Source organism: Lithobates pipiens, unplaced genomic scaffold, assembly GCF_037356315.1.
Source record: "Lithobates pipiens isolate NorthernLeopardFrog02 unplaced genomic scaffold, aLitPip1_a1.2 Scaffold_10, whole genome shotgun sequence".
In the NCBI taxonomy this organism is placed as follows: Eukaryota; Metazoa; Chordata; class Amphibia; order Anura; family Ranidae; genus Lithobates; species Lithobates pipiens.
This window is the reverse complement of record NW_027507686.1, coordinates 29753664-29768029: the sequence shown is the minus strand read 5'-3', so window position 1 is coordinate 29768029 and position 14366 is coordinate 29753664. Positions and strand designations below refer to the sequence as shown.

At 43.0% G+C, this 14366-nt stretch overlaps 1 protein-coding gene across 5 annotated transcripts in view; it reads right to left on the bottom strand.

Annotated features, from left to right (window-relative positions):
- Positions 1-14366, bottom strand: part of BANP (BTG3 associated nuclear protein) — a 587215-nt gene that overhangs the window by 276605 nt on the left and 296244 nt on the right. The window lies entirely within an intron of this gene.

Genomic DNA, 14366 nt, shown 5'->3' with positions numbered 1-14366 from the left:
GACATGCTATGGAAATATTTGCAGGGCAGACAGCTGCAGGGCACGTGTTACAAACAGTAATTAAACATGAATTTAAAGGGATAGGCTTGTCCCTGAAAATCAGGTGTTACAGAGTGCTTTTTTTCATCATTTCAAATGTGAATTATTTTAGTGTAAAAGTACAGAGGTTTACCTGTAACAAAGCTGAAATTAATATGATCAGTTTAAAGCAGATTTGTCCCTTATTCAAATATTACCATAAGTATTTGCAGTACTATCACATGAGGAAGGCAGAGGGCATCTATGTACCATATTTTTTTTTTATTGGAAAATAAGCTTCAGCCTCCAGTCACCCTCATGCCAACATTTTTGAATGAATGCCAAATCATTCTTATGAGTGTCAAAATTGTTTATCACATACAGACATCTTATAACACGTTGTTAAGCTTTTCTTTTTCCATGTGTAGCGCCCTCTAGTGTGCTAGGTTGTTAGTGTAGCTGTTAGAGTAGGAAAATTTAAGGTTAGCTCAGGGCTAAGCCAGAATCTGGGTCAGGGTTCAGTGAGTCGGGGCCAGATGAGACATCCTAGCAGCCTCTCTGGTGCCTCCCCGTTTTCTGGGACATTGGAGAACTAGGAATGGGTGGAGACTAGGAGGAGCTGCTTGAAATATTTATGAGGACCCCAGCCAATCCCCAGTAAAGAGCAGGCAGGGGGGCAAGGCTTACCTCATAAATAGGCATGAGCAATGGCAGCAGGGCCAGACAGGTGGAAGATGGCGATATAGTGCTGTGGAGACTGTCGGTGGCCCTCTGGGGTGCCCCCTACTCTGGGGGGGGGGGGTGCGGGAATCGGGTTCTGGAAGGATCCTGCCACAACACATGAAGGAAGCCCTTCCTGGAGGCACAGGAGCAAGTGTGAGGACAGTGTATGTATATCAGCACTACTGGGGACTAACAAGGGGGGAAGACGGCCAAATGTAGTCAGATCTCTCTGAAGACCGCATTGTGCCAAGTCTTCACCCATTCCCTGGGCGATCTTCTACAGAGTCAGCTGGGTGGGCTGGTGAGAGTCAGACTGGAGGACTGCTGTGAGAAGTTAGCCTGGAGGGATAGTGAAAGGGGCAGCTGCAGCCAGGTGGGTTGGCAGTGCCCGAAGAGGTGGTGCTGGGACCAGTAGCCACAGGAGGGAGAATGCAAGCTGATCATTGTGTTCTGCTACACAACAAAGGGCTTCAAGTTCCTGCCTGCAACGGCTATTGCTAAATCTGACTGTGCCTGACAGATATATTTCAGTGATTCAGCTGGAGTCTGCAAGCAAGTAAAGTGCAGGAGGAGTGTCAAGGAGGCTGTATATAGACTGTGTATAGGAAGATGTCCCTGAAGATGTTGCCTAAGTTTTGTTGCTAAAGTCAGGTGCGCATCCCATAATTTTCCAACCCCATCCAAGTTATTACCCCTTGATAAACGGCAAAAACAAAGTCACTGACTGTTGCCTGGCTGTGCATGGTGGGGCATTCCAGTTTATCTATGGCTCCTTAGGGGGTGCGCTACATATGAAGAAAATCAAATAAAGCACTCACCCACTGGCTAAGTCAGGAAAAGACTGCACCACGTCTTGAAAAGAAACTAATTACAGTGTTTGTAAACCTAAAAAATAAAATAAAAAAAAACTGAGGTCCTGTTCCTTTAAGGCATGAATAACAGCACAGTGCTTGTGCTGTGCTATTCTTCTTTTCCTAACTGGTAAAAAAAACTTGATTGATCCTGCCAGTTCCTGAGTCCCCCTGCGTCTGCTGACCACGATAATCATGGCTGCTGAGCCCAGACTACCGTGGTCAGTTTACGCGCCTCGTCATCTTCAGCCCTGCTCTCTCCTCTGACAGTCTCTCCCCCCTCCCTCCCTGTCGTCATGATATGGCTTTCCTCCCCACCCCTCCCGCCTCTATTCACATAGGAAAGGAATCATATGCAGAAATGCTGCCATTAATGAAAGCGTTTTTGTTGGAAATGAATACCTTTTCTGACACTGCAGCCATGCGATCACATGATTCCCCTGTGCTGGCCAGCCTCGCTCTATGGAGAGAAGCAGAGGGGGGGGGGGGGGGGCAGAGATTACCCTGGGACATCAGCCAGCCAGCAGAGGGGAATCCAGGCCCCTCCCACTTCTCTGCCAGCACAGGGGGGTCATGTGACCGCACAGCTGCAGTGTCAGAAAAGGTATTTCCCCTGTTTATTTCTATCAAACACTTTCACTTTCATTAATGGCAGCATCTGCATGGGATTCATGTAAAGTCACTTTAAGGAAATGTGAAAAATAGTGCTGGGCCTGCACAATTCTGGATAAAATGAGCATAACAATTTTTTTTTGCTTAAAATAAAGATCACAATTCTCTCACGATTCTGAAGAACTTTTTCATTTTAAAGATTTACAACCCCTGAAAATTGGGTTATCAAACAAGATGGCAATAAAATAAGACATGATGCTTCTTGCTTCAATCAAATTTAGAGATTTAAGAAATGTAATGAAAAAAAATGTAATGTGTAAAGAAATAAAAAAAATGACCATTAAGTTATAATTAGGTTCTTTTTTTTAGTACTCTCCGATACCATTACCGAAAACCTACCGCAACTTTTTTGTTTACACTTCAGCTGTCAGCAAATATACAAAGCATTGAAATGTTTTTTTACAAATTAAATAAATGTATTTTTTAAATTTTGCGCTGTACGTTTTTAATATAAAACGTGTATGTTAAAACTGTAAAAATATTAATGAGCAAAGCAAACAAAAAAGTTTTAATTATTAATAGTTTATAAAATAGAAGTAAATAAAAAAAATAAAAATTCGGCAGGAAAAAAATTAAATGGAGAAAGAGAATAAGCAGTTAATAAGGCTGATTAGAGTAAATTAAAGAGGTAGTAAACTTCCACGCATTGCTTGTACCTATCAGTAAGTCTATAACCTTACCTATAGGTACTGTAAATATCGCCTAAATATATGTCGTTTAGGAGATTTTTACTGTATATGCAGCCGATGACGTCATCAGCGCATGTGCTCTGAAGCAATGCCCACCTGTGCCATTTCTTCAAAACCCTGTACCCCGTAGGCGCTCCTGCATGCATGTGCAGGAGTGACGTTCCCCGGCTCCGGCCAGTCACACAGCCGGAGTCCACCGACCCAAAAAGGAAGACGGATGAAGATGGATGCGGCCTCCAGCAGTAACAACGAAATGAGTAATTTAAACAACATTTGATATAAAAATTTTAACAAGCACCATTCTAATATAAAATATGTGTACACACCACCACATACATGTGCTTTGACATGTGAGTGTTGTAGTTAATCAATAATATTTACAGTTCATAGTTTACAATTCACCTCCTCTCCTTTGATATGAGCTTCGTGGTGGCATATCTCTATACACATAGTCAGGTATTTATACCTATAATTGTGTTTTCGTATACATTGATATCCACATGATGTCTTCATGATAGATCCTCCAAAGTTTCACATATGCTATGTTCATAAATGTTTTTAGTTTGTTCATGTACTTGTTTATGTTTTAGAATAAATATAATTTTGGTTTGTTCCACTTCAGTTTCCCTTTCCCTTGTTTTACTTCGCTCATCTCTTTGATTGTTTTTTGTTTTTTATCCTTCCCTCTTTTTCCTCGCTCCATCCTTTTATCACACAAATCACATTCATTCAAATAACACATGTGCACCCACCCTTCACAATCACCCCCACCTCCATTCACACGATCACCTATTTTCCTTCATCCCAGTCGACATAACATTGTATTAGTCCGTCACTACACAACAACCTTATCTCTTCTCAGTGTCCTATCCAACACTACCACTTATATCCTCACCACACATCTACATACTCAATAAGACACATATAATAAGGATTCCTCTATTATGATAACTATACCCTATGTTTTCTTAGGCCGCGTACACACGCGGGGACTGTTCGCCCAACTTTGTCCGTCAAACAGTTTCGGCAAACAGTCCGCTCAAAATTAGCATGGACGGACATGGCCACACACGACGAACGAACAGTTTGCTGAAACCGTGCGCGATGACGTGAACGGCACGTACGACGGGACGAAAAATACGACGTCCTATACACTGCATTATAACTTTCGGCGTGTAAATCCTTTCTGAGCATGCGCGGAACTTAGTTTGACGAACAAGCCTACACACGAGGGGACTGTTCGCTGAAACAAAGTTTCAGTGGACAGTTTTTCGGAATTTCCGAAAAACCTTGTTCAGCGGACTGTTCGCTGAAACTGTCCGCTGAAAGCCCACACACGAGCGGACTGTTTGCCGAAACACTGTTCAGCGGACAAAGTTGGGCGAACAGTCCCCGCGTGTGTACGCGGCCTTAAAAGAAACTGTCTATTAACTATTTGTTGACACTTGAAATGTTTAAATATAAAAAAAATTTAAACAGAAAACCTAACCCCTGAGGAAGACCATGACCATGTAGGTCGAAACGCATCGGGTATTTTATATGACAGATTTTCTAATATGTGATGCTGTATATAATCTTGTGTTTGCATTCTCTGTATTTGGAATGTGATCATATCTCCTTACTAGACCGTATATTTTTACTGCTATGTGTCCATGCCATGCCAACTTTTCAATAAAGAGTTTCTTTTAACTTATTAATTCCTTGATATTATTAAGTTTGCTACTAACCCCCAACCCCCTTCCCCGGGGAACTGTTCACATATTGTATTCATTTAGGGTGTGCAGCACTAATATCCCTCACACCGTGTGTTTTTCCCATGCTATGCGAGTGTGGAATTGGACACATCAGAGTTTAATTTTGAAATCTATTCACACACATTATATATATATATATATATATATATATATATATATATATATATATATATATGGATAACACTTGCATTTCCATATGGTATTGACAAAGCACATTTACGTGTGAAACTGCCTTTTTGCTTCCCTGCCCGTATGGATTGTTTTTACATGTTTTGGATGTAATAAAGCCTTTTACATATTACATGGGAGTGCTGCCATTTTTCCTTACATCCCTTTGTTCTATAAATGACTAAACAGAAAGATACAATGTTTCTTTTTATTTGTCTCTTTCAGTGCTGAAATGTTGATAAAGGAGAACAGTGAGTAGCATAGTAGTGACATTACCAAAATCTTACTTTAAATTTAATGAGACTAGACGTCAGAGACAGCAGTGCCCTGAATCTCAGGCCGAAGATATACACCTATGATAATTTAAAGTAGAACTATAGGAAAAACTTTTTTTTTTCATTCTGGATAGAGTTAAAGCAGGGTGTTAACCCCTGTCAATTAATTTTTTTGCCATTGGGGAGATTTCCCTTCACTTACTGCCATTAAAAGATTTCCCATTACTTTTCTGGGGACAACCCAAAATGTGGGATTCTATTTTACTTTTAGTTTCAATGATAATGGTAAACAGGACAAATAGAGAGGGCGAATCTCCCGAACGGGGATACTGACAGCAATAAAAACTGACAGATGTTCTAATCCCTCTACACTCTATCCAAAACTAAAGACATTGTTATTTCATGAGGAGAGTTTAATACTGGTTTGAATACAAATTTGCGTGGCCACTGTTTTCTCTAATGCCGCGTAGACACGACCGGACTTTCTGGCAGACTAGGTCAGACGAAATCAGTCCGTCAGACAATCCGATCCTGTGTGGGCTAATTTGATCGTTTTTCATTTAAAAAATCAGACGGACCTAGAAATAGAACATGTTTCAAATCTGTCCGGCGGGGGCCCTGTTTGCCTCGGTACTTCTGTAATGTAGGGGTATGGGAGGCGGTTCCCCTTTCTGAGACCCAATGGCTACGGTGAACCTTGTTTCGTTTAATGTTAGGGGCCTTCACACCCCTGGGAAGAGACATCAATTGTTTCGAGAACTGAACCGTCTCTGTGGAGATGTGGTTTTTCTACAGGAGACCCAATTCACTCACACCACTTCGGTTAAATTATACTCCCCCAAATAACCTACTTGGTATTACAGCCTTTCAGATATTTCTAAAGCCAAGGGCGTGGCCATTGGGTTTCGGAGGGGCACGGCGTTCAAGCTAGAATCTATGTTGAGTGACCCGACGGGCCGCTTTCTATTCCTACGGGGTACTCTGGGCAGCATGCCGTTCACTCTGGCTACTCTTTACTCTCCCAATAGGAACCAGGCGCCATTTATTGCTTCGACACTTTCCAAACTAGGGGACTTCGCTGGGGGGTGTGTAGTTCTGACGGGTGATTTCAATGCAGCTCTGGAACCCACTCTGGACACTTCCAAGGGGAGCTCGCCCCTGTCCTATAAAAAATTGAAATGTATCCGCACAAAACTCCATGAGCTGCAGTTGATGGACACCTGGAGGATCACGCACCCACGCGACTGTGATTTTACATACTACTCTGCGGTACACCGTACGTATTCGAGAATAGACCTCTGTTTTCTTGACCACCAGCATCTGCCATTCCTAGTACAGTCGGCCATAGAAACGTCTCCCCTGTCGGATCATGCTCCGACTTTGATCACCCTTAAAGTAGATTCTCTGCCCCTCAATGCTGCTAACTGGCGGCTGAACGAAACCCTCATATCTGAGGAAGTGGACAGGAAGGTCTTAGGTGAGGAGTTAGATTTTTACTTTCAAACTAATGTGAGTGCCGAGATTTCCCCGGGCGTACTGTGGGAAGCGCACAAAGTCTTTTTTAGAGGTAAACTCATTGAACTGGGCGCCAGGAAGAAAAGGGAGCGGTTGGCTCAACAACTTACGTTGATACAGGAGATTAGGAGTCTAGAGCGGATTCATAAACAAAGCCTCTCTATGTCCATTTTACACACCCTCACCGAAAAACGTGAATCCCTGAAGACCCTCCTACACCTAGATCAGAAGTCTAGATCGAGGCTGGTGTCCCAACGTTTTTACGAGTGGGGGGATAGACCCAGTAGATTATTAGCTAATTCCATCAGACAACGGAAAACCGCCGCGTTCATCCCTAAAATTAGAACCGCTGGGGAGTCCATGGCCTTCACCACTTCACAGATAGCTGGGGAATTCAGGGAGTTCTACCAGCATCTTTATCATGTCCGACAAAATGATGTTGGCGGAAATGATAAGCAGAGGCTTATTCATGAGTACCTGGCCCGAGCTGCCCTTCCTCAGCTTCCGTCTGAGGCCCTGGCCACTCTGGAAGGGGAATTTACCTCGGCGGAGTTATTGAGAGCTCTGCAGGGTATGGCGAAGGGCAAAGCACCTTGACCTGATGGCCTCACAGTGTCATATTACCGCTCCTATGCAGATAAGCTACTCCCCCACCTGTCTAAATATGCCAATGTGGCCTTAACCGGGGGAGCTCTCCGCCCGGAAACTACCCATGCCCATGTTACGGTTATACCTAAAGACGGGAAGGATCCATCCGATTGTGCAAGCTATCGCCCTATCTCGTTGCTTAATATAGACGCCAAAATCTATGCTAAAGCGATTGCGAATAGATTACTGCCTCTAGTCCCGCAATGGATAACACGGGACCAAACTGGCTTTATACCGGAAAGAGAGGCTCGCGATAATTCCTTACGCACCTTCACTTTGATGTCGTTTGTATGGCGTCTCTCCCAGCCCACCCTGTTGCTTTCTACAGATGCTGAAAAAGCCTTTGACAGGGTGGACTGGGAGTTTCTTATGGCGACGTTGTCCCACCTCGGTGTCGGCCCTTCCCTTAGGTCACAAATTTCAGCTCTCTATTGTCAACCAACGGCCCAACTGAGAGTTAACGGTACTCTTAGTGTCCCCTTCACCTTATACAATGGCACGCACCAGGGCTGCCCGCTTTCGCCCATATTATTCGCTATATCGTTGGAACCCTTCCTGTCCATTGTCCAACGTAACCCTAACATACATGGTATTACAGTCGGCAAGTCGGAACACAAATACGCTGCATATGCAGATGATATTTTGTTTTACATGCAACAACCCCTGATTTCTCTCCCTAACCTCATATCCGAATTCTCAGCTTATGGCAGGGTATCTAATTTCAAAATAAATATGTCTAAATCCGAAATACTAAACGTAACGGTCCCCCCACTCGACGCAACACACATTAAACAGACTTTCCCCTTTACCTGGCAGACACGGCACATGAAATATTTAGGTATCTATTTAACGCCCAACCCACTCGCACTCTTCCGTACCAATTTTCTACCGCTCCTCAACACACTTAGATCAGACCTTCAGAAATGGTCTCAGCTAGGTCATTCCTGGCTGGGGAGAATTGGGTTGGTAAAGATGAACCTGCTGCCCAGGGTGCTCTTCATGCTGCAAATGATCCCATTTGGGTTTCTTTATTATACTGAACTCTATGGTATATAAGTATATATGGAACAGGAAGAAACCCAGACTCCCACGGTCCCTACTTCAGCGACCACGAAGCGCTGGGGGCCTGGCAGTACCGGATTTCCGACTGTACTTCCGATCCGTTGTGCTAGCCAGACTGTCAGATTGGAAATATTGTACAAATACTAAACTGTGGGTCGAATTAGAAACGATACTGGGTGAGACTGACCTTTCCAACCTTATGTGGATACCAAGAAAATATAGGACTTTGTCTACCAACTCATCACCACTAACGACCTCTTCTCTCGCAGTCTGGGACTCTCTGTGCAAAAAAACGGGAATGGCCCTACAATTCACCTTTGCTGTCCTTATCGGGCCATAACTACTTTTCGCCTGGTAATATGGGCCCTCGCTCACATTTCTCTTGGAGTCTAGGGGATAAGACTCTCCTACATCAGTTCACTGGTCCCTCTGGTGTTCTCCCACTTTCTGTCATCATGGGGGAGTTACCTATTTCATTTATGGACCGCTGGAAATACTGTCAGTTAACAGCCTTTGTTTGCTCCCTTCCTAAACCTCTACGCTCCATAAACGACCTTACGCTTCTAGAGTCCGCTTTCTCAGATGACTTGCCTGTGGAGAAGCCCGTCTCTTATTTTTATCACGCGCTGCTATCCCTGGAGTCTCACAAGACCCCTACCTTCATCCGAAATTGGGAGCTGGACCTAGATAAGGAACTCACCCCTACCCAAGTGTCCAACATTCTTACAAGGGCGCACACCGCTTCAGGCTCCTCAAAAACATCTGAGATGGCCTACAAGTTGTTAACCAGCTGGCACTACACGCCTGTGACACTACATCAGTTTTTTCCCCCAAACCTCTCCGCTCTGCTGGAGGGAGTGTGGCGAGCGAGCCACTCATGCTCACATCTGGTGGTTTTGTCCACGGATACGCCCGTTCTGGCTCGCAGTTCTGTATTGGATTAAGCACATTTAGGGTCGGGAGGTCCCTAATGACCCATGGTATGTCTTGTTTCACTGTTCGGGTGAACCAGCAGGCTCATATAAACGCTCTATTACACCCCATCTCCTCAATGCTGCGAAAACTCTTATCCCACGATACTGGAAGCAGAGGAGGATCCCTAAGCTTCGCTGCTGGCTACTCAAGGTCGATCATCTATATTACATGGAAGATTAGACACTTTCTGGACTTTTCTCCTCTCCTTTTCTGAGCTTGTCTCCCTTTCAGAGCTCACCAACCTCTTATAGATAAAACTGTAAGGAGTTATGTACACTTTTTGAAATGTTAACATTGGAGTCTCAGTGCACTAAGTGAGGTTACCGCTGATGCTAGGGGGACTCTTTGAGCTACTTGGTAATCTGTGGTTATGGACCCCCATTTATGGGGGGGGGCCATCGAGACCTTATCTGCTGTTTCCTCCACTTTTGTTTATGCCATGACTGTTTATACTACTCCTCTGATGATTTGTTTGTGATGAGTTGTATATGCTCCTTTTCATTAATAAAAACTAATTAAAAAAAAATAATAAAATCTGTCCGGCGGACTCAATTCCTATCGGGAAAACCGCTCGTCTGTATGCTGGTCCGACAGACCAAATACGACGCAAGGGAAGCTATTGGCTACTGGCTATTGAACTTCCTTTTTTTTACAAGAATAATTTGTTTATTCAATTTTTACAGTACAAGCGATGCATATAGACAGTTTTTCACAGAAGATTGTTACATGAATTGTCACAAGGTGGATGGGCTGTACATTTAGGCCGGAGAAAGATATCGGTTCGGAGGCATTCGATTTCAGCAGTACCAAGTAAGAAGGTCCAAGGGAAAGGGGGGGGGGGGGTATAGGGAAGGCAGGATACGGGGTGAAAGGAGGAGGGGGGTGGGACGTAGGGAAAGAGGGGGACTTCCTTTTTTAGTCCCGTCTTATGTCATCATGTTCAAAACCAACGGACTTTCAAACGGACTTAGTCCATTCGTGTGTGGCCAAGTCCGTTCGTCCGGAAAGTCAGTCGGAACTCCGCCGAAAGTCCGTCAGGGAAGACCGTCGGACCAGAAAGTCTGTTCATGTGTACGCGGCATACGTTTTATCCAGTGTTGAGCTCTGATGAAGAGATATTGGTTTTCCACCCCAAAACACGCTTTTTTTTGTTTCATGACCTGGTTGCCAACAATTAAAATGACTCCTTCATACATTGTTGCTCTGGCACTTCTTTTTGTAATTCTGTGTTTTAAGCTACTATGGGGTGCCCACCGAGGGAAGCCTTGCTGTGTGGGAGCCCTTGAAATTGTCCTTCATCTGACTGTACCTCTCCCAGCACCTCTCTAAATATATTGTTCCAGAGTTTCCATCTAATATCTGGCCTAAGGTTAAAATAACGGATAACATGAAACAAAAGACTCCACTGAGCTTTGTTAATATGTATGTCAGAAGAAAAAAAGAACACAATGGACTGTAGGCATTGCAGTCTTCCCACATTATAGGTAGGGTTTGTCTTCACTCTCCGCTAAATCTGGGAAAACATTTCTTGATTGTATACAGATTGTTTATGCCAGAATGCAATTTGTTTGTTTTCCCTTTCTCGTGTTGTTTGTTTGCGGGTGTATACACAAACATTTGGAACCGACAGCCATAGTATCTCTGCTGTGTGGTACGCTGGAATAATTACATGAAGACAGAAGATGGGGAATCCAGTGTTCAAGACAGCTGGGGAATGCGTCTTTAATTTAAACACACAAAAAAATGGATTATTTATAAGTCAGGAAGTACCTTTGCCCCTTTTAAGTTATCTCCCATTCAGCAAAATGGGACAGTGTGCTTCAATTTGGGTGGGAAACTATTAGTCATACTACGGAGGCTGGGACCTCTTCTTCTCAGATCAGACACATTCCAAGTTTTAGCCCACATAAAGCCCAAGAGCTTCAGGCTGAGAATAGACAGAGTCTAGGGGCAAGCCCCAGAGAGGTCGGCCTCCCTCTGACCTGGGCCGACTCCCACACAGGAGGTGCTCCGGTACAGAACAACACATACAAAGAATGACCTGCAAAAATCAGAGGGCTGGAAATGACTTCTTCCCCGCACTGCCCCTAGATTACAAGTACATACAGCCGATGGGAACAGAGTGATGTATTGTGGACTTCATGTTACATCACTGGGTGGGGTTTACAAAACATAAACCTGTCATCTTAAACCATGGCTAAATATTACCAAGCTTTTAAGCCCAATCTATCATCATGACTGTTTGTACAACAACAATTTAAATTTGTTTTAATACAGTACAGTTTCTGACAACTGCCAAACAGATTGGAATGATAAAGATAACATTTTGACATAAAAAGTTTCCTTTGAAGGAGAAAGTAAATCTATAACTCATGTATATACTAAAGATTTTTTTCAGGGTGCCTAAAAGGGCAATAAATGTAAAAGCAACATAAAATGTATATTTTTATTAGTCAATGACTACAGGCCTCAGAATGCAAGATGCTTCACCCTAAAAATGATCTTATCCTCTGAAATGTCACCTTTCTTCATAAAATCAGATGTAAATACAAGACACAATTAACCTATATTTAATTGGGTAGTATCAGAAAGTATTAAAGCAAACTTTAACTACAGTATGGCAACCTTGTTTTTGCATTTGACCTATTCCTGTGCTGTTGCTCTATGCTGTCTCTTGCTGCTCCATAGCCATGTTTATAGAAGCTTGTACCCTCTGCCTGTGCCTCCCCCCTAAACTAATAGTAAGGCCTGTGATGATGCACATTTCACGCAGGCATTGCTGCATTAGGATTCACTTTTTTGCACTGCACATGCAGTATTACAAAACAAATTGCTGGCAAAAATCGAAAAGAGTTTTTATTTACCAAAAACCTGAGCACAGAAAAAAAAAAATTAAAAACAACTTAAAGCGGACGGCCACTCTAAAATAAAAAAATGCATTAATTTTCTTAAAAAATGTAAATAAAAAACATTTGAAAAATAAATTTTTAACTTACAAGAAACCGCTGTTGCTAGGCAGTCTTCCTAATCTGCCTCTTCCTATTCCGCGGCGCTTCTTCCTCTTCGGCGAGCTGCCCCGTTGTGTTCTGGGACATGTGTTTGTCCCATAAAACAATGGGGCCATTCACAAAGCACCGCGCGACTCGCACATGCGCAGTAGGAAATGGGCAGTGAAGCCGCAAGGCTCCACTGCCTGTTTCCCTTCGTTAATATGGCGGCGTCGGCAGCAGATCTGATGGACGGATCGGCCTGGGGGGGAGGGGACATCGCGGGCTCGCTGGACAGGCAAGTGTCCTTTTTAAAAGTCAGCAGCTACAGTATTGGTAGCTGCTGACTTTAAAAAAAAAAATTGTGTCTGGAACACCCCTTCAAGGACTGCTCCATATCACATTTATTGCTACAGGGTGGCCCTCCTGTGCAGAACCCTGTATAATATATATACACGTGATTTTGTACTTCTGCCTAGAAAACCGGGAGCAGCCTGCTACTGCTGCAATTACTCACAGCGGGAGCCGATCTGGGAGTGCTGGGCACTAGATGTCTGCCGGCACCTGCCGATCATCAGGCAGAGACACAGAACAGAGATCTGCTTATGTAAACAAGGCAGATCGGAAGGGATGGATTATGAGTCCCTACAAAGCAGGGAATTAAATCCATCCCTTCCCTGCATAAAAGCAGCACACACAGTACAGTAAAATAATGGCTATGCACACAGTTAACCCTTTGATCACCCTAGATGTTTAAGCCCTTCCCAGCCAGTGTCATTAGTACAGTGACAGTGCAAATTTTTAGCACTCATAACTGTATTAGTGTCAAAAGTGTCAGTTCGTGTCCTAATGTCCGCTGCAACATTGCAGTCCCACTATAAGTCGCTGATCGCCACAATTACTAGTATATATATCATAGTTTGTAGAGGCTATAACTTTTGCTTTAACCAATCAATATACACTTATTGGGATTTTTATTTACCAAAAATATGTAGCAGAATACATCTTGGCCAAATTCATGAAGAAATGTTTTTAATTTTTTAATTGGATAGGTTTTATAGCAGAAAGTAAAAAATATTTTTTTTTTCCCCAAAATTGTCAGCCATTTTTGTTTACAGCATAAAAAATGCAGTGATGATGAAATACCACCAAAAGAAAGCTCTATTTGTGTTATTTGTGTGAAAAAATGATATACAAGTTTTAATTGGAAACAGCGTTACATGACTGCGCAATTGTCAGCTAAAGTAACAGAGTACGGTATCGCAAAAAATGGCCAGGACATGAAGGGGGTAAATCTTTCAGAGGTCAAATGGTTATTTTAAGTAAAGTTTCACTTTACAAAAAATAAAAACACTGTACCGGAAAAACCTTGCAAATGTATATATAAGAGATATCAAATCACATTTATAAGTGTAACAAATTATGGATATGATAGATAATGTATAATGATACATTCATTTTATGTCAACCAACTATGTAGGACAGTGATGATTCAATGTTCTTTGTATAGGAGACCTCAAGTACAGCCCTTGACATCACCAAAGTGGCCAAGCATAATATTCCAGGAATAAAAAAAAATATGTCAAGAGACAGCAAGCAGTTGTAGAGATGGTCAGACTATGAATATGCTATAGAAGTTGTTGAAGACGAGACATGCATCGTGAGATAGTCAATGAGACTGAAGAAACACTAAGTTTCTAGAGTTTGCTAGAGGCTACTGCAATCAAAGCCCCTTTACAAATCAATGCTTCCACATGTGTGCTCTCTACAGTACCCTTAAAAGTACTTGTTACACATTTTATATTTCGTCCCAAAGTGAGGTGAATTCCCTTCTTAGACAGTTGTCTTCAGAACATTTATCCCCATTGCAAGATTTAGCCTCACCTCTTGATCCCATGACAACTCTAATTTGGGCAGCACAGTTGGAATATGGGCAGCACAGTGGTGTAGTGGTTAGCACTCTCACCTAGCTGCAATAGGGTCACTGGTTCAAATCAAATCCTGACCACGACACTACCTGCCTGGAGTT